The sequence below is a fragment of the Crocodylus siamensis genome, chromosome 2 (assembly GCF_052110815.1).
Source record: "Crocodylus siamensis isolate JL-2025a chromosome 2, ASM5211081v1, whole genome shotgun sequence".
Taxonomy (NCBI): Eukaryota; Metazoa; Chordata; order Crocodylia; family Crocodylidae; genus Crocodylus; species Crocodylus siamensis.
Window position 1 is genome coordinate 190,615,172 of NC_143396.1, and position 23,406 is coordinate 190,638,577.

The 23,406-nt window shown below is 45.2% G+C and overlaps 1 protein-coding gene across 1 annotated transcript in view; it reads left to right on the forward strand.

Annotated features, from left to right (window-relative positions):
- The first annotated feature begins 2,938 nt into the window (after positions 1-2,938).
- Positions 2,939-23,406, forward strand: part of ZNF143 (zinc finger protein 143) — a 61,844-nt gene continuing 41,376 nt past the window's right edge. The window contains exon 1 of the mRNA XM_090032677.1: positions 2,939-3,056. The gene's annotated coding sequence lies outside the window, so the exon portion shown is untranslated. The remainder of the gene's footprint in view (positions 3,057-23,406) is intronic.

Here is a 23,406-nt window from a genome sequence, read left to right on the forward strand (position 1 = left end):
CTGACTAAATTTATTCCCTCCCCCGCCCTTCTGAAGACAGACTCCATCAGCTCAGCGTGCTTCCTGCTGCATTGACAGATGTTAATGAAGGCACCCTACTTTGGACCACCTTCATCTGACCCCTCATGACAGTTCATATTGTCACCTAACCAGATTGCTTCTGTCAGTGCACAGCTGTACAGCACTTCCAGTAGCCAACTGCACAAGAAAGAGCTTTCTAATTGTGGCAGCATAGCTAAGTACTCTATCAGATTGCCTAGAGATGTGTTATTATTGGAAGCTATTAGGTTCAAAATGGACAAACACTTGGCTAAGATGGCTGGAAGAAAGATGTGTTGGTCTAGATGACTTCTCAGTCTTTTCTAACCCTATTTTTCTATGACTTTATCGTGGATACTCAAGATTCTCAAAGGGAATGGCTGATTTTAAAACTAGTTGTAAACTGATGTGTAGTTGACCACAGGCAGGATTTGCACCAAATTGGTGTAAAAATCATTGTTACAGCAACACAAGTTTTGCATATAGATGCACCTTTCCTTTACATACCCACCTTCCATTTCTTTGAGTGCCAAGGATGATTTCACCTCCATTTGTGTAATTGATGTGTTTTTATCTAGCCTATTCCCAGAATGTCTTTATTCGGGGTGTCCAACTCACCAGTATTGCATAGCCCTCACTCCCCACCCGCTGCTGAGGGGCAGGGTGCCAGATTCCGGGGCGGGCTCTACTCATTGCTAATAGCCATGTCCCCAAATTCCCTTGCCCACCAGTAGTCTAGTAGACTGGATAGAAGAGCTCTACAAACTGGATCCAACCTGCAGGCCGTGTTTGACACCCTTTTGTTCAACTGCTGAAAGCTATGAAGGTAGGATACTCTGTTTTGTTGTTAAGGAAAACAAAAATGTAGATATCACTCTTATTTATAATAAATGGTTTTGAATGGTCTTCCCATAAACCTAATGCTAAATCTACAAGGGAAGCATTATGAGAAAGTGTTTCTCAAATCACTGCATTATCAAATCCTATTTCAGATGAGGTCTTAAGACCTATCTGCACTGTGAACACACTAAATCCCAAGTACAATGCAGGTCCATGTAGCTGGATGAATGCCTTAATATGCTTCACATAACATTTTAAGTTATGCAAGCCAAACTGTGGAAAAATCATATTGTCATAACAGAAAATAGTTTTGGCAAAATGCTGACTTGCACAAAGCTTGGTGGTCACAACTGTTAAGTGTACCCCTGCCAGCACTGAAAATGAAGGTAGCTTTAAACATGCAAGGGGAGAAAAGGGGCAAGGAAAATTAATAAGCATATGGGAAAAGCAGAACGAACAAATATAAGGTAGGATGTGGCACAGGATTTGATGGCACTACAAGCAACTATCCCTCTCTGGTAAGTATTTTTAGCCATGATTGAAAATAAATTGATTTAGAACAAGATCTTGTCTTGGATGCTTGACTGACAGACCTGCATCTGTGTATTATTGCTTAATATGGCAGAAGACAAAAAGTTTGTGCATATGGAATCAAGTGCCATTGAACGTGGCAAGTATCTTACCAACTGAATAGAAAAAAGAGGAGGCCCATATGTTCTGTTGTAATTAGGTTTGCTTACTATGGCCGGGGAATAGCTACACCTGAACAATTCCATTCATACATAGCTGAGCCATAGGAACATAAGCACTGCCATTTACTGGGTCAGATCATCTTGTCCATATCCTGTCTCACAATGACAGAGAGATGCTGAAAGGGAGAGTGGACCAGGTATGGCCACGGGTGTTTTCTTCTACTGTTCCCCTCTGTTGCAGCTCCTGTATTTAAGATTTTAGGAAGCTGTTTCAGAGGCTAAGTCCCATGCTCAATAGCTACTGCTGCCCCTTTCCTCCACAAATTTCTCCAATCCTTTTAATAAATCTAGCTACGCTGTCATCGTCCACAAGATCTGGTAGCAGTACCCTCTGCACGTTAATGACATGCTGGGCAAAAAAGTAACTTCCTTTTGTTAGCTTTCAACTCCCTACCTACTAATTTCATTTTGTGACTCCTCTTCCTTGCATTCTGAGAGAATAAACAGTAAATCCCTATTCACTTTCTTTTGGCCAGTTGGTATTTTGTAAACCCCATCTGGGTCTCTGTGGAGCCTGCACCCTCACTCTGCCACATGGGCCTTGCTGGCACAGTGCCTCGTGGAGCAGGTCCAGGTATCACGGGGGCAACTGCATCCCCTGCGTGCTCCGGCATTGTCAGACCACCCTGAGCTCCCATAGGAATGCCAAAGGCTTGAAACCTTAATGTTGCACATCCATCCCCGCCCCCAGTCTCTTTTCTAAACCTGCACCAGGTCTCTCCTCCCCAGGAAGCCCTTCCATACAGTGTGGCTCATTACCCTTCAGCAGGGGCACCACCCTCACCACTTTGCTGACAACCCTCTTCCTTCCTCCCCCCGAGTGCTTTGTTCTCCACACCCCGTCTCAACAATACAGCCTCAAGCGACTGGGGTGTTTGTGCCGGGCATGTCCGCCCCACAGCGCCCTTCCCCGCTCTGCTGCGCGCCACTCGGGGCACCCGGAGCACGGCCCAGCCCGCAGCAGCGCCAGCGGCTCGTCCGCCCGCCGCTTCCCCGCCCAGGAGCTGTGGGGCGCCTCCCCTCTCGGTAGCGGGCTGGAGAAGCCGCCCGCCCGCCGGTCGCAACTCGCGGAAATGGCGGCAGCCGCGCTGCGAGTCGGCCCAGGGCCTCTGCTCCCCCGCGGCACAAAATGGCGGCGGCAGCGGCCCCGAACCCAGCATAGCGGAGAAGCCGGCGGCGCGGCGGGGGGGCGGGCCGGGCGGCACTCCGCCAATGAGCGCGGGCGCGGGGCGGCGGCCGACCAATGGCGCGCGCGGGTGCCAGCGCGCTGGCCAATGGCAGGCGGCGGTGGCGCGGGCGGCGGGGCCGGACTGCGGGGCGCGGGGCGGTGCTGCAGCCAGCGAGCGGGCGGGCGCTGAGGAGGCCGTTTCCTGTCCTGGTGCATGGTGGTCGGACGGAGGAATTGTTGGAAAATTTCTCGGCGAGGTTCGTATATAAATGTGTTTTTACCCAGTGTGCCTTATTCTAGCCACCGCCATCTCCGGCTGGGGCCGCCGCACCGCGCTGCCTCCGGCCCGCCCGCCACCTCCCTTCCCCCACCCCCCCGCACCAATAAAGCCGCGCTCCGTCGCCCGCCCCGCGCCGCTCCCGCCGCCGGCTGCACGCGGGGCGCGGCGAATGGGCCCGTCGCGCGCAAACGCGGCGCGGAGGGCTCCCGCCTCGCTGCGTCACGCGCCGGGCGGGACACGCGGTCCCGCACCCGCCGCGCTCGCCCTGCACGGCCGGACTGGCCTGTGCGGCGCCCTCTCCACGGGCAGTAGAGTCGCCCCGCGAGGGGAGCTGCTCCCCGGATGACGCGGCTAGCGCGGCCTCGCGCCCTTTTTTTTTTTTTTTTTTTTTTTTTAATTGTATTTTTTTATTTTATTTTTTTAAAGGCAGTGACTCAACCAGGGTCACTGTCCTTATTTATCCCCCCTTCCCCGTAGAAAAGGGGAGGGGGTATAAGGTGTGTGCACGTGTGTAAGGCGCGTGCGTGTCGAGCCTGCTTCCTAGCTCTCCCTTAAGGCCCATTAGCAAGGTGCCTTGTGGAGCAGGCCCAGGTAACTTGCTGGGTGGGGCAGCCTCGCCCCCACCACCGCCTTTGCGTTCTCAGGCATCAGCCCCAGAGGTCAGAAGCATTCCCCAAGGACAGCGGGTGTCAAAATCTGACAGATTGCATGCCACCAATTTAAAACAATACAGCCTGAAGTACAACCGGCAGATTTTTGACATATAATGATAATAAATCTGTTAATGTGTACCACTGACAGGTTGTCTGTACCACTGGTGGTACGGGTACCACAGATTGCAAACCTAGGAAGTTTTAAAGGCCTGAAACCTGAATGTTATTTGCCCAGTAAGGGAGTGAGGTTGTAGTCACATTGGTCTAAAGACATAGATAGATGAGGTTCTTTGGGTAAATCAGATGTTTTTTTATTAGACCAACTGAAATAATTGGAAAAGTTCTTCTTTGTGAGCTTTCAGGTAGCTTGTATCCAAAAGCTTACAAGGAAGAATTTTTCCAGCTATTTTAGTTGGTCTAATAAAAGATAGCGGATTTACCCATTTGCCTGGTAAAAAGTCTTTCACCTTCCCACGGTGAAGCAGCCCAATGATGGAGTGCTACATAATGGTTGTTTTTTTGAGGGGCAGGGGGACACTGCTAGTATCTTTACAGATGAGATCTGCTGTCGTAGTTTGTTGCACCGTTTGCACCAATTGTTCTGATGGTTGCAAAAATCCTGTTTTTTTACATGAAAGAAAAAAATGGAGTGTATAAAAACTTATTCGGGCTTTCTTGACAAAGCCTGGGTGCAGTGGATACTGAAGCTTGTTTATATATAATTTTACTACAGTGATTAATTTTATGGGCTTCACGGGATTGATTGTGTAGGGACACAGGTGAGTGCTCCTCAAACCTTAATAGATTTATCTGCTTCACACTTCCCAGAGGGGAGGTGGTTTCAGTGCTCCTATTTTACATCTGTAAAATGGGCAATTGATCACAAGAAGTTGAGATCAAAAGGGTTCATTAATACTGGGTACCCAAGCTGAGAGTCCAAAACCTAATTTTTTTAGGTTACTTAGTATTATACAGCACTTTATTTTTTGAAGGTACAGCTCCCACTCCAGTTGCAGTCAAGAAACCTCTGCTTTTTTTGCATGCCAGATGCCTGCAGCCCAGAAAATGGGAGAGAAAAATTGATGATTAGTTTGGTGTAAGTGATTCTGCCCAGTAGCTTAAGAACTCTATGGTGGAGACAGGGGTGGAAGCCAGTTCTTATGGTACCTTTTGCCTGCCTGAACGATTCGATCTTCCTTGTTTTTTTGCCTGCCATCTCCTGGCTCACCCACCAGTCTCTACAGTAAATAAGGCATGGGGCTGACTTATCCATTCCCCCGCAACTGCGCAGTGCTGTTTCACTCCCCAAACACCATCCACTTACCTGGCAATGGAAACACCATGCATCTGGGTTCATGAAGGCAGTTTTCCTTAAGCACTCCTGGGGATAACTGTTTTTCTGGCATGGTTTGGTACCTCCCAAAGTGTTGGGGCTTAAAGCCCACTTTATGGAAATGGGAGAATCCTCCATAGCTTGCTCCTGCAGTCATATGGCTGAGGGCAGGTGAAACTTGCGGGCATCTGAACCCCAAGCCTCTGGGCTTGGGCCTGCATGGAGGATGCCTGTCAAAAGACTTTGGAAATATCTGAAGCTCCTGGTGGGGGTGGAAGATGTTTGCCACTTATGGTTCTGGACTGACTCACGGTCTTGGACTTGATTTAGCTTGGAACACGAAACATTTCTTTTAAAAAAACCCAACCCACTTTGTGGATTGAATGAGACTGGTCCAGTGGAAAAAAAAAACCTGTGGCATCATGTTAGTAAGGCAGCATCATAATCCTTAAGGAGGACCTGTATTAGAGTTGCACTTATAACCTTAGTTCGGTCATTTCCTAGCTCTTCTGGTGACTGACTTTGCAACCTCAGTGATGTTTTTTTAATGTAGTTGGTGCAATTGCTTAGGCTTTAACAGCAAAGTTAAATAAAAATGAATTCTGTTATCTACCATTGCATTAATAAACACATCGGTTGTTTAATTTCACTATGCAGACCTCTGCCACTTGAGCTGAGAAAGTAACCAACACCCATAGCAGGTTGTCATTCTCTGGTTTGGACCAGCCAAAGGGATGGTTTGCAAGTGGCGTTTCCACAGCTCTAGGACTCCAGCACCTTTCCAAACTCTGATAAGGACTGTTCATATACCATTTTGCCTGATGCTAAGTATGAAACCCTCTGACCTATCCCTTCCAACTTTTCCTTATTCCAGTCTCCTTACTTCCCAGTCATAGTGTTTGCTCTTTAGAATTGTCATCCCAGTTTCACCCTTCTAAGACTCAGTCCCCCAACTGGCTGCTTGCCTGAGCTGGCCCCCAGTCTCCTAATACATTCAGTTTCTTCTCCCTCATTGCTTGGCTGCATATTCCAGTCTATTCAGTCTGCCTTGCTTCTCTCCAGCACATTAGTTTCTTGTCACATCTGTTTCCTCCTTCCTTCTGGCCCCACATAGCAGTTTCCCCACACTCTTAGCTCCTCTTTGTATTCAGTTTCCCCCTTTCTTCTAATTCCAGGGGACTTGTTTCCTTTTCTACCTTTGTTCAGGATGTCCTCATTTCCCTACCTTGCTCCAACTTCTTGTTCCATTTCTTTTGCCTGGGACAGTTCTAGAGGTGCACTGATATATTAGTTGCATATTAGATTGCATATTAGATTGGCACCAATAAAAGGAAAAGTAATATTATTGGCTTTTTTTGGCCAGTGTAGCTGATAATATCACCGATAAATACAATATGCCTTCTGGCCAGAGTGCCTGGACACTACATGCATGGATGTAGCCGGATGCAGTCAGGCATTGTTGAGAGCAGTGTCCCGCAGGCAAGTCTATGGAGGGGATGGGGCGGTGGGGGCGCAGATCAAAGTCCTCCACTGTGAGGGAGGGAGTGGGGCTGGGGGCGCTGTCCAGCCACAGCAGTGAATGGGACCCAGGGCAGGGAGCAGGATGGAGCCACAAGGCTCATCCAAGGAGTGTGAGCGGGGGGTGGGTCTCTGCTGCTGCATGCATCCCCCAGAGAAGGCATGGGGGGGCATGTGCCCTTTCCCCCCTGCTTTGTGCACGGGGCAGATGTAGGCTGCTTGCTGCAAGGTCAGGGCTTTCTGCCCTGCTGCCTTTCCCTTGGGCATCCCATACCTGCCACATGTCTCCTGCCTGCCCAGCAGCAGCATGGGTAGTGAGTTGTGCCTTCCGCTGCTGGGCAGGCAGGGGATGCATGGCCAGTGTGGGGCCCTCAAGGCAAATGCAGCGGGCTGAAGAGCCCTGAGCCCACAGTGGGCAGCCCACATCTGTCCTTGCCCCATTTGGCTCTGCTCCGGTTAAGTGTCCCTGTGCTTAAATATGGTGGTGCTTGAACTTTCAACAAGCTTTAGTTCAAGTGCTGCTGCTGCCATTTTTAAGCCTGGGACACTGATCCCCTGGATAAGCCACCCACAACTCTGTCCCGCTCCCCGCCCTGGATCTCATTCATCACCCTGGTTGAGCAGCATCCCCAGCCCTTGCCCCTGCCCCACTCCCTCCCTCACTGGGGGGGGGGCCTTGATCTGCCCCCACCCAGACTCCTTCCCTCCCCCATGCCCCTTCCCTTCCACAGACTTATATGCAAGGAGCTGCTCTCTGTGCTGCCCAGCGGCACTCCTATAAATCAGTTATCAAATCGGTACTGATCGATATGGCTGGTTAATGATTGGCTACCAGTATCAGGCAAGAAAATTTTTATTGGTGCACCGCTAGGAGGTTCTCAGTTCTCCAAGCCTCACCAATTCCATTTTCTTGTCTTTGCTACCTCATCCCATCAGATTTGTTCACTTGTTTCCCAATGTCCCCAAAATTGCATCCTCTGTTTCCATCTGGCTCCCAGTTTCAGCTAATTCTACTTTTCACTTCCTTGCTTATCAATACCAATCAACTTTCTTAGCCATTATCGCTCTCTGTGCCTTGACCCATCAACCCTAGTCTGTAGTTTTAGTCTTCCTGTCTAACAAGTCTCAGTTTCTTTCCTGGAACTCCCAGGACAGTTCCTTTGTCCAACCAGTCCCTGTATCTCTGCTTTGTGCCTCATCTATCAGTATATTTCCACTTTTTATATTAATTTGTTTTTGCAGCTTATCCTTCTGTGCCTGGTCTTTTGACTTTCTTCCCCTTGCCCCCTGTCCCCATCCCGTCACCTCACACGTCAGCCAGTAGTCTCCCGATAATACAACTTGAGACAAAGAGTCCAGCATATTTTACCCTTTGCCTGTGATCAGTTTATAACTTCTTCTGCACTAGTAACAGGTGGGTTTCCTCTCCACCCTATTAGGTGCCAGTGAGGGTACTGTTAAGAGCACAGGGCAATGCTCATACTGTGTTTATTTCTAGTGCCTGATCCATGCAGTCCTGGGCTATGATGTTGGGAGGACTGTAAAATTCTATCAAGTTTCTGTTTAGCATGCATGAATTGATTGTGTGGCTTATAACTTGACCCAATTTAAGCAAATTTTTGCAGGGATACTAAAACAACCATGACATCAGGATAGTCCTGTTAAGCTTTTAAGTTCTTGGTAGGAGAGAAAGAGGAGATTAGGTCTTCCAGAAGAAAAGGTTGCTGCATGTTTTGTTTTGGTTTTTTTTGCTTTTTTAAATTGTCTAAAGAAGCTACTGTTTTACTTGAATATAAGATGAGTTTTTTCCCCCAGTCAGCATGGGGGTGGGGAAATGCTCCTGGTCTTACATTTGCACCTTGTTAAATACATTGGCTATTACTAAACTGCTTCCAAAACTAGCATGTGCTCAGTAATTTAAATGAACTATGAAGTTGATTGAATGCAGCCAACACTGAGCATAACTTATAACACATTGCCCATATTGGGCAAACATACTGATTTCTTTCTTTCTTTTTCTTTCTTTCTTTCTTTTTTTTTTTTTTGCAAAAATATACATATGTTTGTTTATGTGTGTATATGTACATACATATGCACGACTATACCTCTACGAACCTGTCTTATGACAGTTATGGTTCACTCGACAGTCCAAAACACACCTTTACATTTACACTATTCTTATTCCTGTTACAGAACTGCACCACATGCCCACTTTCCCTATTACCATCACAGTTATCAAAAACAGTCACCCCCTCAGTGCCCTCCCCACACTTGTTTCCCCAGTGAAGATAGGTTACTGCAGCCCATCTGAATAAAATATGTGGTAGTGCCCATTGTGCTTAGACCTCAGCATCAATTCTTTCAAGTCATGGTAGGCTGCTACATTAAATATGTTTTAACTTCCTCTTCATTGCTACAGCTGAGCTGTGCCTTTCTCTCCCATTTCCAATTATTCTTGTTTCATCACCAGCCTTAAGTGCTTGGCAAACATCACAGAATGGGACCCCAAAGGGTTCACACAGAATCCCTCTGTTGGTCCCTCTCTCAGCCTGTTGCACGTGATTAGTGTAGCCCTGCCCTCCATGAAGTAGAGCCAGGCCCGGTTTCCCTGCACAACAAGAACACGGATGCCATCGTAAGTGGGTGGCTAACTAGCACATGGATCCTTTGTGTGGGGGCGGAGCAGTACGTGGAGTACACGTATATTGAACGGTGTGGAGCTTATGGGGTCACCGTGGCTTGAAATGCTGTTGATTCTGCTGGGGCCAAGCCTAACGAACTATATGGTAAACTATGAGCCTTTTGCCTTTGGATTAATAGTATAGTATGCATAGTTTGTATTTTATACTTACCTGGCAGGAAAGATACTACCATGAGGTGGTTTTCAGCTCCAGTGTTTTTACTCACTGGGCTGGGGAGATATCATTCTTCTTGGCTTGGAATGACTTGGTGTACTTAGAGAGAGAAGATAGGTGGGTTTGCACTACAGGCAGGCTGACCCATGCAGGAGTCTAGAATTACCTTCAAATGCAAGGATCTCGGGTACACAATTTATGATGGTGAGGGATTGCTCTTAGGTTTTTCCTCTAGTTTGCTCCTTTGGCCTTTTGGCTAGGGGCAAGTGAGACTAGGAGGCATCTGAACTCCAAGGCCTCTGGTCTTGCACATAGGATGCCTCCCATGGATTTGGTTGTATCTGGAGCCCCAGGCTGAAGAGTTTGGGAGGTAGGAGTTTTGCCGGTGGTAACGCTACACAGACTTGAACGACTGAGCTCTTCTCAGTCAATAGAATTTGGAACTGATTTGGCCCGAGACACAAAGTTAAAAAAAATAAAAGTTTGTACTTCATAGGTGCTAACTTGGGTGCTCAAGCATCCAACGAAATAAATTACCTGTTGCTCAGGACTCACAAGCCATAGCCATTTTGTTTTTGCCGTTAACCCCCCCCCCCCAAAAAAAACCAAACGCACTTTACTGGAAGATGCAGATACTTCAACCCAGCTCTGCAGCATCTGTAAAGATTGGGTGCTTCAGAAGGGCTTTTTCATGCGTTTAGCTAAAGCTGATTCAATCGGCATTGAGATAAAGGCACCAAAAAAGCCCCGCTAAAGCACCTGATTTTTACAGATGGTGCAGAGCTGGGATGAAGTAACTGCATCTTATGGGCATGTGTGGAGCTTGGTGCAGGAACCTGTGGAGTTTTAAGTGCGGGGGCGGGGGGGGTTTGCCTGTTAGCACACACCAGCAAAAACCAAAGTCAGTGCCTATGTTGTACTTTATTTAAGTAGATGCCAAAATGCTGCTTAAAAGTATTTTTATGGAGTACTTGTGCTAAAAGTTGCAGCAGTTTCAAAAAAAAGGTAACATGCATCAATTCTGGATGAACTAAGTTTGTGGGTACTACATGCAAATTACTACAGCTCTGTTTATTTCCAAGGTAATTATTTTCAGATTTGTGTCTCACTTCCATGTGCTCAGGTGATAGCAGGGTCTGACAGGAAGGAGAATGGGAAGAAGAGGCTGCAGAGGGAAAAACTTGGGGTGGGGGAGCAGAGGATTTATTTTCAGATTTATTTTCCCTGTTGTAGTGAGTGGGGGGATAGGACAGGACAGGGGGATGGACACATTCAAGGCAAACCTCCAACAGTTAGATTCCATACCTGGAGAGTTATAACTAATTTATAAATTTTCCCTATATAAGGGGTCTGGTTATTGGGGGATCATTTTATATTTGAGTAAATGTGGTAAATTGTGTCTGTTCTTCTGTCCAGCTAGTCTTGTATTAATTATCTTCAAGGAAAACAGGTCTTGGCCAAGAGTGAGAAAATAGCTTTCTATATTTAAAGTCTTTTAAACAAGTTTAAACTTGAAATGCAAACTTTTTAAAACGGTTCTTCTGAAAACTGCTAAGCTTTGTAATTCCTTTACCTTAAATGTGTTAGGTGATGTTAGCTATGATTTTCATTGCTTGCTTAGTCCAGTACTTACTGTGGGGTTAGTGCCCGAGTCCCCAAATTTAAAATATTTACAGTATACCCAAGCCCCTCTTTTTTGGGACTTCATGGCTATAAGAAAATTTCCAGGATTCAGCGTTTACTGTAAAATTGCATATAAAACCAGTGCCAGTTCACACCTTCCAGTGCCTTGAGCCCTGTATGTTTGGGGTGTTCTTTTAAAAACTAGAGGTGCACCAGTACATTGGTCCATATCGTATTGGCACCGATAAAAGGAAAATTGACATTATCAGCAATTGGCTTTTTTTTCTGATGTGGTCGATAATGTCACCAATAAATGCTGCGTGCATGCGTAGCCACAGCATGTATGTGGCTAGCCTGGTAGCTTGCAGAGCAGCATCTGGCTGGTAAGTCTGTTGGAGGGGGAAGGGGCAGGGGGAGGAAAGAGGTGTGGGGAGGGCAGATAGAGGCCCCTCCAGCAAGGGAGGGAGTGGGGCAGGATGGGGTGCAGGACAGCCACAAGCGGCTCATCTGGTGGGGAGGTGGCTCCCACTGCTGTATGCACCCCTGGGGGAGGCAAGGGGGCATGTGCCCCTGGGATCTGTGTGTGGGGCAAGGGCAGGCTGCCACTGGGCCTGGGGCAGTGCCAGGCTCTTCCCAGCGAGAGGGCCTGGGCTAGGGCTGCTCTTGTGACAGGCAGTGGTGCTGGGGAGAGGTTTGTGGGGGAGGGAGGAATTACAGCAAATTTTGGAGTGGCTGTACACTCCCTCCCACCCACCCACCCCCACTCATAGCCCCCCTCCCACCATTGCCACAACCCTCCTGAAGTGCAGTCCTGGCCCAGCTCCCCCACCAGGAAGAGCCTGGCACTGCTGGCCCCAGCCCATAAGCAGCAGACTACCCTTGCCCCATGCACAGATCCAGGGGCACATGCCCCCATGCCTCCCCTGGGGGTGTGTGCAGCAGTGGGAGCTACCCCCCTGCACACACGGTCCGGACAAGCCACTCACAGCAGTGTCCTGTGCCTGCCCCAGCCTCAGCCCCAGCCCCCCTCTTCCCTCACCATTGGGGCCTTGATCTGTACTCCCCACCCCTTTCCCCCCAACAAACTTACCAACCATATACTGATCTTCAAGCTGCTGAGCTGCATATCGGTAATTGGATCAGTATTGGCTAATATAGCTCATTAATAACTGGTTATTAGTATTGGCCCAAAAAATCTTTATCGGTACACCCCTATTGAAAACATTTATTAAGGTAAGAATTCTTGTTTCTGCATAATACCTCCCACAGTTGATAGCAGAATTTTAGGGAACCTGAAAACAATGCATTTTTGAATGTGTACAGCGTGCCCACATTTCAGAGCAGATCAGAATAAAATGTTATGCTCTGATTTTAATAAAGGGGAGATGGTTTCAGCGTCTGTCTTAGGAATGTTTAACCGTAGTGCCTTTCAACTTTTTAATTAGAAAAATGTAACTATACTTTAAATAACTGAGAATAGTTTGAGTTTAGAATATTAAATTTAAATGGATCCTTGGTCAATACTGGTTTAAAAGCCTGTGATTTAGTTATCAGATCACTAGTACACAAGTATTTATATAACACTATGGGCACTTGACAATCGACAGTTTTGTTGGCAGAGTTCAAAGATTGAATGGGCAGGGAGACAATAAGCTATGTTTCTAATGATTTAAATTTGGCACTTTTAATGATTTCTTCAGAATTAAAATGGACTGAAAGGTCTGTTCACTACAGATGGTTATATAAAAGGATATTCTGTCTCATTAGATTTTTTTTACTTTTTTCCTCACCTCTTCAAATTTTTGTTCCCTTGAAAATGCTCATATATAAAACTAAAAGTCTTACGTTTGTCTCAAAAATACCATTCTGAAATGCTTTAGAAGAGGCATTGAAAAAAATGAAAAATAGCGTTCCACTTGTATGTAACTCCTGCGAACAGCGCTCCCAGTCCTTGTATACTTGCCTGCTTTTGGTAGTTCATTTAATTGACATGGATTTTGATGTGTACAAACTCAGCTGTTCAAGTATTAAAATCCAGCATTTTAGAGTGACACCAGAATTCATCTGTAGTATTTCTTCATTCCCTTTTTGTGTAATAACTTCCTGAAAAAATATTTAGGATGGAAGATGCAGTGCTTGGTCTCATTCTGTAAATTAGTGGAGACCAACCTTTTTGGCGCACATGCCACAGATTAGTCCCACACCCTTTCCTAGTGCCACTTCAGTCCCTTTCCCTGACTTGATCTGCTTCTCAGTTTCCTGCTCACTGCCTTGTGCTCCCTGTCCAAGCTGCTTCAAAGCTTTCTGCTTCCTGCCTTGTGCTCTTTTGCTGATCTGATGCTCTGCTTTTTATTGCCTGCCCTATCTGCCACTGCTGCCTGTCCCCTCCCCAGTCTGTGGCTTGCCATACACAAAGGTTATCTGTGCCTCTTGGGGCATCTCTGCTGCAGGTGGGCCATCTCTGCTATAGATAGTTAATTTGGTTTTGAAAGTTGAAATGAGATCTGATTGTTATGTTTTGGGGTTTTCAGTTCAAAAACAATGCATGCCTCATTTTTACAGATGTGCTTAATCTTTTTTTGGACTCACATAATTTCAAGAATATTTTTTGCCTGTTTTGTGACTTGGCATACGTATCTTCTGAAACAGAAACTTTTTAGCAAGTGTACACATTATTGTTTTCTCTCCTGAGATGCTTATTTATTATTTTAAATACGCATTTGTGATTTTATTGCCTGAATGATTTCTCTAGAGACCTGAATCTTCTTCACAGTGTGGACACAGTGTGAACACATTGTGCTCATTATACTTAGATGAATATTCTCCCACTAGTTCAGCTGTGAATAGTACACTGCTCTACTGACACAGGTGCCAATTAATGGTGAGTTTATATTGTAGCTACTTACACATTTTGACCGCTAAATTCTGTGTAAATGCACATATTCAGGAAAGGTATTGAATGGACTGTTAATCCAAATTAGCCTGAATCTTCTCCACATTTCTGACCCTTTTCTGTAGTGATCTTTTTTGTCACTTTTACCATTCTACCGTTGTTTTCAACGTGTTCCAAACTCAAGGGCATTTATACACATACCTTTGTATCCCATGAATCCACTGCATGCGAGCTGACATGCACTGCGCTGCAGTGCGTGCAGTTGTATGAGCAGCAAAATGCGTGTCAGAGCACAGAAAACGGCAGTGGTGCGCTTTTGAACTAAAGCACCTCCAAGGTATTTTAAAAAGTGCACCACTGCCATTTTCTTTGCGCTGATGTGTATTTCATTGCTTATACAACTGCGTGCATCACACCGCCAGGCACTTTTCAAAATACCTGGTGCTGCAGCACTCACACATGTAAAAAAGCCCAAAGGTGCTTTTTAAGCACCCAGTAATTTCTTGTAAGTATGCTGTCTGCTAACAATAACAATCAGTACTCTGAAAAACAGACCTTTTAAATGTCATTTGTTTCTGTAACTGAAGTGATCAGTAAGATTTTTGTATAGAAAATATAAGCATCAGTGATGGTTGTACATTCACACTGATTATTAACTGTTTAACACAGTACATTGAAAATGTAAGATAACAGTCTTGTCACTTAGTTTCATAGTTTCTAGGGTCGGAAGGGACCTGAGCAGATCGAGTCCAACCCCCTGCCATGGCAGGAAAGAGTACTGGGGTCAAATGACCCCAGCAAGGTGTACATCTAGCCTCCTCTTAAAGACCCCCAGGGTAGGAGCCAGCACCACTTCTCTTGGAAGTTGGTTCCAGCTCCTAGCTGCCCTGACTGTGAAGTAGTGCCTTGTGATATCTAGCCTAAATCTACCCTCTGCCAGCTTGTGACCGTTATTCCTGGTCACTCCTGGTATTGCACGGGGGAGCAGGAACTTCCCCAGTGCCTGCTGGTCCCCTCTGACTAGTTTGTAACAGGCCACTAGATCTCCCCTCAGCCTTCTCTTTTGGAGGCTGAACAGGTTCAGGTCCCGAAGCCTCTCCTTGTATGGCCTGCTCTGCTGCCCCCTGATCATGCGAGTGGCTCTCCTCTGGACCCTCTCCATGTTGTCCACATCCCTTTTGAAGTGCGGCGCCCAGAACTGGACTCAGTACTCCAACTGCGGCCTGACCACCTCCTTGGACCTGCTTGAGATGCATCTGTGGATGCATGACAAGGTGCAGTTGGCCTTCCTGTCTGCATCCCCACACTGCCGGCCCATGTTCATCTTGGCATCATTGATGACTCCAAGATCCTTTTCTGCCTCTGTACTGACGAGAAGGGAGTTCCCCAGCCTGTAGGTACAGTGCCGGTTGTTCCTCCCCAGGTGCATCAGTTTGCACTTGTCAGTGTTGAATCCCATCCTATTCTCGTCCGCCCACCCCTGTAACCTGTCTACGTCCGATTGCAGCCTATTCCTCCCTTCTAGTGTGCTCACATCCCCCCACATCTTAGTGTCATCAGCAAATTTGAGCAGGGTGCTGTTTACCCCCTCATCCAAGTCACTGATGAAGATGTTGACCAGTGCGGGCCCAAAGACCGAGCCCTGCGGAACCCCACTGCCCACATCCCTCCAAGTCAAAAATGACCAATCCACCACCACTCTCTGGGTGCGGCCCTCCAGCCAGTTGGTGACCCATTTGACTTTGTGGGTGTTGACACCCCAATCTCCCAGTTTCTTACTGAGAATGGGGTAAGAGACAGTGTCAAAGGCCTTCCGAAAGTCCAGGAAGACTATATCTACTGGTACCCCTGCCGAAACTTGTGTTTGGGATAAAAATGACTTAATTGTAAGACGTTGTCTGAAGCTATTAGTGAGCATTATTACTCACAGATGCATTTGTATTGTAATTAGTGAAGTTGCACCTGGATATGACAGTGAATTTGTTTTTGAATGTATATTTTGATTTAAAATGTAGTTTTTTAATCCTATATTGTTTATAGGAGAATCTTAAAGCTAGCAGCAATAAATTATCCTTGAGAGGAGCTGCATTGTACTACTCATTGGACAGCAGAGGAATATTGGGAATTAATAATTTTAGGGTTTATTTCTGGCTTTGGAAAGAACTATGGCCAAACAGTTACAAATGTCATTTCCAGATGCATATATATGGGATGTTTTCATTCTGAAAACCAAGGTGAACAAGTGAATGAGACTTGTATCTCTATCAGAGACTGGGAATTGTTACCAATAGGATTTCTTTTCGCCAGAGCCCTAAAGGATTGACCCAGCAAATTGTCTGCTTTGGTATGGCAATATTACAGATTTCCTCCACATAATATGACCTTGGCAAGTGTCTCCTTAGATATTTCAGTGGTGACCTTCAGGGGTACCATGCCTCGGGTCTTTTGCTGGATGTCTGATGTTTCTGTCTTCTCTGTTGTCCAGCAGAGAGGTTTTTCTTTTTAATTAATATATTTTATGTTCCAGGTCAGATCAGCCAAAGTGGTTCCAAATCGTATCGATTGAGCAGAACTCAGTTATTCCAGAAACTTTATCAATCGAGCAGGCAGAACTTTGTCTTTGAAAAAATTATCAAGGGCCACATTTGTGAGAGCCCTGCAGGGGAAGTGAGGTTGAGGGGTAACCAACATGGGTTCGTGCCAGGCCAATCCTGCCTGATTAACCTGGTCTCTTTCTATGACCAGGTAACAAAGAGCTTAGCTGTGAAGGAGGAAGCCGATGTCATCTTCTTGGACTTCCAGAAGGCCTTCGACAGTGCACCACCCAATTCTGGTGGGCAAGCTGAGGGACTGTGGCATTGATGAATGCACAGTCACATGGGTGGCAAACCGGCTCTAGGGGTGCACCCAGAGGGTGGTGGTGAACGGGTCGATGTCGACCTGGGAAGGTATGGGCAGTGGAGTCCCCCAGGGCTCAGTCCCTGGGCTGGTGCTGTTCAATATCTTCATTAGTGACCTGGACGAGGGTGTGGAGTGCACCCTGTTCAAGTTTGCTGGTGACACCAAGCTGTGGGGTAAAGTGAATACACAGGCAGGCAGGGACTGCATCCAGGCAGACCTGGATAGGTTTGAGAAGTGGGCGGATCTGAACAGGATGCGGTTCAACAAGGACAAGTGCAGGGTGCTGCCCCTGGGGAGAGGGAACCAGCATTATGGTTATAGGTTAGGGGCTGACCCTCTCAGCAGCACAGAGGCAGAGAGGATTGACTCCAGGATGAATATGAGTCACCAATGTGACGAAGCAATAGGCAGAACCAACCGCACCCTGTCCTGCATCAACAGGGGCATCACTAACAGGTCCAGAGAGGTCTTGCTCCCCCCTCTATGTGGCGCTGGTCAGGCCGCAGCTGGAGTACTGTGTCCAGTTCTGGGCACCGCACTTCAAGAGGGACATGGAGAACCTGGAGAGGGTCCAGAGGAGGGCCACTCATATGGTTGAGGACCTCCGTGGCGAGCCCTATGAGGAGAGGCTGAGGGACCTGAATCTCTTCAGTCTCCGCAAGAGGAGAATGAGGGAGGATCCTGTGGCTGCCTACAACCTTAGCAGGGGCCACCAACAGGGACTCGGGGAAAGTCTGTTCACCAGGACCCCCCTTGGAGTCACCAAGAACAATGGCCACAAGCTGAGGGAGGATAGGTTTAGGTTAGATATTAAGAAGAAATACTTCACTGTAAGGGCGACCAGAGCCTGGAATAGGCTTCCCAGAGAGGTGGTGCTCTCACCTTCCCTGGAAATCTTCAAGAGGAGACTGAATAGGTGCCTGGCTGGGGTCTTATGACCCCTGCCACCCCCAGTGCTCCTTCCTGCCCATGGCAGGGTGTCGGACTAGATGATCTGTGTAGGTCCCATCTGACTCATTGATTCTATGATTCAATTGTTCTAAACACCATGTATGACACTACAACTGACGAGCATCCTCCATCCCAGGCTTTCACCCTGGGACTTCAGATGCTCCCGAATTCATTGGTAGGCATCCTACATGCAGGTCTAAGCCCAGAGGTCTTGGGATTCGGATGCCCCCAGATACCTACTACAGGCAAGCATCCTCCATCCCAGACTCTCAAGGCCAGGACTTCAGATACTTCCCACACTTGCTCTTAGCCCACAAATTGTCTAGCAGAGATTTTTTTTGTAAAAAAATATATATATACACACAGACACACACATTATTTATATCTATATAATCTTCTATCAACTTTTCGTCACATACCTTACACCAGAAAACAACACAAAACCTATGCAGTTATTACAATACATGAACCCGCAGAAGTGTCCTCCCGCGCACCCATCTGCAAGTCTTCCTAACTCAAAACACTGTCCCTTACTTCTGGCCGCAGTTACAGGGTTTAAAGTCTCAGTTCATTCACTGTTGCTGTTGGTCTCACTGGAGGATCTGCTGCCGCTGTTGCCACTGCTGTCCTCGTCATTGTCTCCAGGTCCGGTTGCCTCATCATCTTCTTGGCTGTCACTGTCCATTCTCCCTCTGGGGGGGGTCTTGGAAGGTGCCAAGTGCCCCTTTGCCAGTGGAATTGACTGCATCCTCACCGTCTTACGCCACCAATATCCAGTAGTAGTAGTCCAGCAGAGATTCAACAGCTGTGTCTTTTTTTTCCAGGTTCATCACATACTTTGTGTTAACTACTTTTTATAACTTTTTCATACCAAATTGTCCAATCCCCTGCAACTGGGCCAAGTATTTCTTATGGTGGACCAACCTTCTGGCACTGTGCCAGGCACATTCCTTATAAGGAAACTGTTGTGCCTTGCTCACCCAGCACACCAGTCACAGCACTCGCATCTCCCAGTGCACCAAAGGTACTCTGTTTAATTTTATGTCCTAGTTCTGGGATGGCCTGAACTCTGGCTAAAAGCCTTAGCACAACTCAGTTTGCTCACTACTACAGGGATCAGAGTCCAGATTTCATTTTGGTTTCTGTACAGCACTTCAGCTTGTTTACATCACAAATGATGCAAAGTACTTCTGGATCCTGGCGGACATTAAATAATGGCGTCATTGAGGTCTGGGGGATGTTATGCAGCATCCCACGAATTGCGCATCCAGCCATGCCAGGATGAAATGGATGAACTCGAACCGAATAGCATAATGCATCAGGGTTGTCCAGGGCCAGTGCTGTGAGTCGGCTGATTGTTGGCATCTACTGAAAAGCTCTGGATCTGGGACACATGTCACATATTCAGTTTAAGGCACCATATAAACTGGCTACAAAAATATTCTACGCTATATGTGAAACATCTCTGTGGCAGGTTTGTCATTTTATGACATATAAATTGGCTGAACATGTGGCAAGTTGCAATTTCTGGTATGATTAATGCCAGAGTCCTGCCATAAATGCTTGTACAAACTACGAAGTAAGTTTAATTTTCCTTTAGTACCTGGTTCCTATGGAGGATAATTGCTAAAAATTACTACCAGTCTAGCATTTAACACATGGGAAGTCTGTGTTGTATATTCCAGTCCTACCAGTAATCTATGCAGTGGGTCAGGCAGTATGATTTCACATAATGGAAATTATTTTCCAGTTTGCTTCATAAAACAAAAAAAAATGTAAACAAATTGCATTGTGACGCACGTAACATTACAGAGTTGTGTGCTCAGGCATTAGGAAATGCCAGTAATAAGGATGGCTGTGCAACCCTAATTTGTCTATATTGACCATGTTCTGTTTGTTCTACAGCACTTATGCTTCATTCAATGCACTGAAAGAGGCAAGGACTGTAAGGAGAGAGAGCATTTCCTTTTCTGTTTAAAGCATTCATTTGGGATCCATAAGAGATTAATTTTTATTCCTGGCTCTGCCACAGATTTCCAAAGCAATGTTGAATAAGGCTATCATAATATATAGTAGGGTGGCCATATTGCAATTTACAAGCTATGTGCAACTTCCAAACAGTTTAAATATGGCTCTTGAAGAGAATTAGTTAAATAAAAATATTCTATATCTGTTTATTATTTTCTTTTGTTCTTTCTTCTTAATTTTAAAAAGAAATTCAGCAACGGATTTATTATTTGAGCTAAGGGGCTTTATGTAGCTCATTTGTTCTGGGGCGTGCATATCTAGCAAATTTTGTTTGTGTGTGTGTCTAGATAGATAGATGTACACATGGGAGAAGGATTACAATTTCACAGACAGCCAGACCTGTAGCTGTGAATTTCTTAATTTTTAAGTTTGCAATTGTAATATTTTCACAGAATTACATACAGGTAGGCAATTCATATCGTGTGTTCAGGAAGCTTCTAATCTAAATTAAGAGGTGTCATTAATACCTTCTAACAGTTGTCATTCAACATTTTATGCTATGGCCTAGACAGCTGTAATACATAGAGATTGCCAGTTAGTATGTTAACTGTTAGTTGAGGAAGTTAATGTAGACAATAAATGTTACTTTTTGGGACTCATTTTGTAAAACATGTACATTAATATTTACAATTATGTCTGTTAACAAGGGTTACACTTTAAGTGGTAAAATACCTGTAGTTACTTTTTATGTGTTATCCACAGCTGTGCTAAGGGAGACAGTTTCATTAGCCTCCTTAGTAAAAACCTGTATAATTTATTTAAGTTCCATATGTTACTGGACTATGTGTTGCTTTGCATTTTTTATAGACCCGTTTTAGTTGTGTTTTTCTAACTTTTCTAAAAATAATTATTGTACATCATCAGATGTGTGCGTTACAAATAAAATTAATGTTTGCTTAAAAGTAAGTCAAACTGGGTATCATTTCAAACCCTTCATATATCCTCTGCACGTGAAATGAAAATAACTTACCTTTTTCAGGTGGATTTTTCTTAGTCTTTACTTTCTAGACATAACCTTTGGTTTCTCCCAAGCTATGCTAGTTTTCTTTTCCTTTCTCTTTTATTACCATCATCACACTTTGCTTTCTCAGATGCTACCATTATTACAAACTTTATTCCAATTCCTGTTACCTTCTCCTTTGTGACCTCCTTATCTCTCTTCTAAGAGGAACTGGTCATCAAGCTTAATTTTCTTTCTTCTGTTTCCCAGTGATCATTTCAGTTATCAAATGCCAAATTACAGTTATATTTCTCAGTTGGTGCTGCAACCAGTTGATGCCTTGACATCCTTTCCAGGGTGCTGCACAGTGTTAAAACTGTTAGGGGTACAAATATGATTCACAAGATAAACCTAGAGATTTTAAATAGGAATTCATAAGGTTGAACACATTTTGACCTGTTGTCAGCTTCTGAGTTTTTTGCAACAGAAAAATTGCTTCATTATATTTTTATAGGCCAAAAATAAATGAAAACTCAGAGCTTACGATTTTTAAGAGGTGTTTTGAGTCCCTTGAGTCTAAAAAACTTGAGAACCAGTGTACTACAGAAACAGCACCCAGCAGATTCTGCTACTTGCTTGAATAGCCATAGAAGGAGAAAATACAGGAAACCCTCGCTATTCATGGTTTCAGATATTCACGAATGCCAAATCCGCATTTTAAATACACTTTATAGACTTACAGGAGGAGCTCCTCCGGAGCTCCACACTTGCTGCTGCTGTGCTCCGTCCATCGCCGCCAGAGCCATGCCTCTCCACCTGAGCCGCCAGGAGCACTGCATTCATGAACACAGTGCCTTATTTGCAGATTTCGCCATTCTTGCATCCCCCGCGAATGGCGAGGGTCGCCTCTATCCTTCTCTCTGTTAATAAGCATTTTATTTAACTTAGAGATGTAAGGTGGAAAAGTTTCCAGTGCTTTATTTTTCCATGGGAAATTTTCCATTTCTGAAAATTCATTGTTTCATAAAATTAATTAGTAACAATTAATGGATGCCAATACAATATTATGCAAGCTTGGCAGTTTCAGAGTTGTAATTAAGATTTTTCAGGTGATTATCCCTAGGAAGTGTGTGAGAGAGTACATATACATATTACTGATTTGTAAACAGGAGGGTAAATACACTCTCATAACTTGATTTTTGGCTTGGATTATTATGAATTCACCTAATTGACTGTGCAGGTCAAATCAAAACCAAAGCATGGCATATCATGCACAATTCTTTGGGAGTGCTAAAATTAGTGTGTCAACCGTTTTCAGTGCCTTCGGTTTTTTTCCTTAGAGTTAAACAAGCAATGTGAGGGAAGTACATGCTACTGTGTATTGTCTTTACATTTTTACAAGTATTCCAATAAAAATAATTTCTTTCTGTATAAAGCTCTGAATTTGTTTGAATATAACATTGAAACCACATTAAGTGTGCTATATGCATTTATTTTCCTAATCAAATATTCCAATTTCAAGTTCAAATACTTGTAGCTATTGGGACATACAGTTAACATAGGGGTACTTTTTTAGTTTTGTTTACTAATTTTCCAATTAAAATTTTTCTGGAAAACCCACATCTCTAGTTTAACTATCTCTGAACTTTTCCTTAGGCATTCTCATTGAAATGTTCATAAGAACTGTAAGTCTTCAAGGATTCAGTAGTCTGAACCCTCCAAACATACATAAAAATCTTAGATTTTAAAAAAATAAAATGTGCGTTACCTGAACATTAATGGAAGATAAACTTATTAAGCAGCAGTAGCATATTTTAAATTACTCTGGAATTATGCTTTCTGTATAGACTTTGCTAAGAGAAGCATCAACTGTTTTTGCCCCCCAGTCTCAGATCCTGTTTTCAGTTGTTTATAACTTTGCCAAATTTTAAGTAGAAATGTCCATGCCAGTTGTCTGCCTCAGGCTGAATATCAGTGGAGATGTCAGTATCTTGAAACTTTTTTGAAGGCACTTCTGCTTTGAAGCATTGAATGCTTTGGAGTAGGGACTGTACATTTGTCACACTTGTGCCTTTTGTTACCCTAGTGAAAGTAATTTTAGATTTAGCCAAATTGTAAGATTTTGAAATATTATATTTACCTGAATCCAAGGCAACTCTAAATTTAAGATGACCCTCCAATAATTAGATTCTATACATGGCAAATGTATACATTTGTTAGTTCTCCATGCGTAGAATCTAATTATTGGAGATTTGTCTTAAATTAGTCACCACCCCCCACCACCCCCAAAAAAAAAAACTACGCTGTAGCAGGGGAAGAGCCAGCTTGGGATGGTGGGGAGGTGGTAAGGGGTCAGGCAATGGGGGAGTAAAGTGATCTGACCCTTGTACCACTGCTGCCAGCTGCCCTTGTTGCCTAGCCTCCACTGCAACCTCTGGTGAGCCCTGCTCTCAGCTGCTAACCCTCTGACAGGGCTCCAGTCCCACTCCAACTCAGGGTACAGAGCATGTAGTTGCTCCAGCTTCAGCCCGGCCATGCAACAGCTGTTGTGGCATTGGGAGCTGTGGCTGGTTCCCTGATCCAGATCTCATGCTGGAGCTGCTGCCACATTCACCATTACTACCAGGCCAGG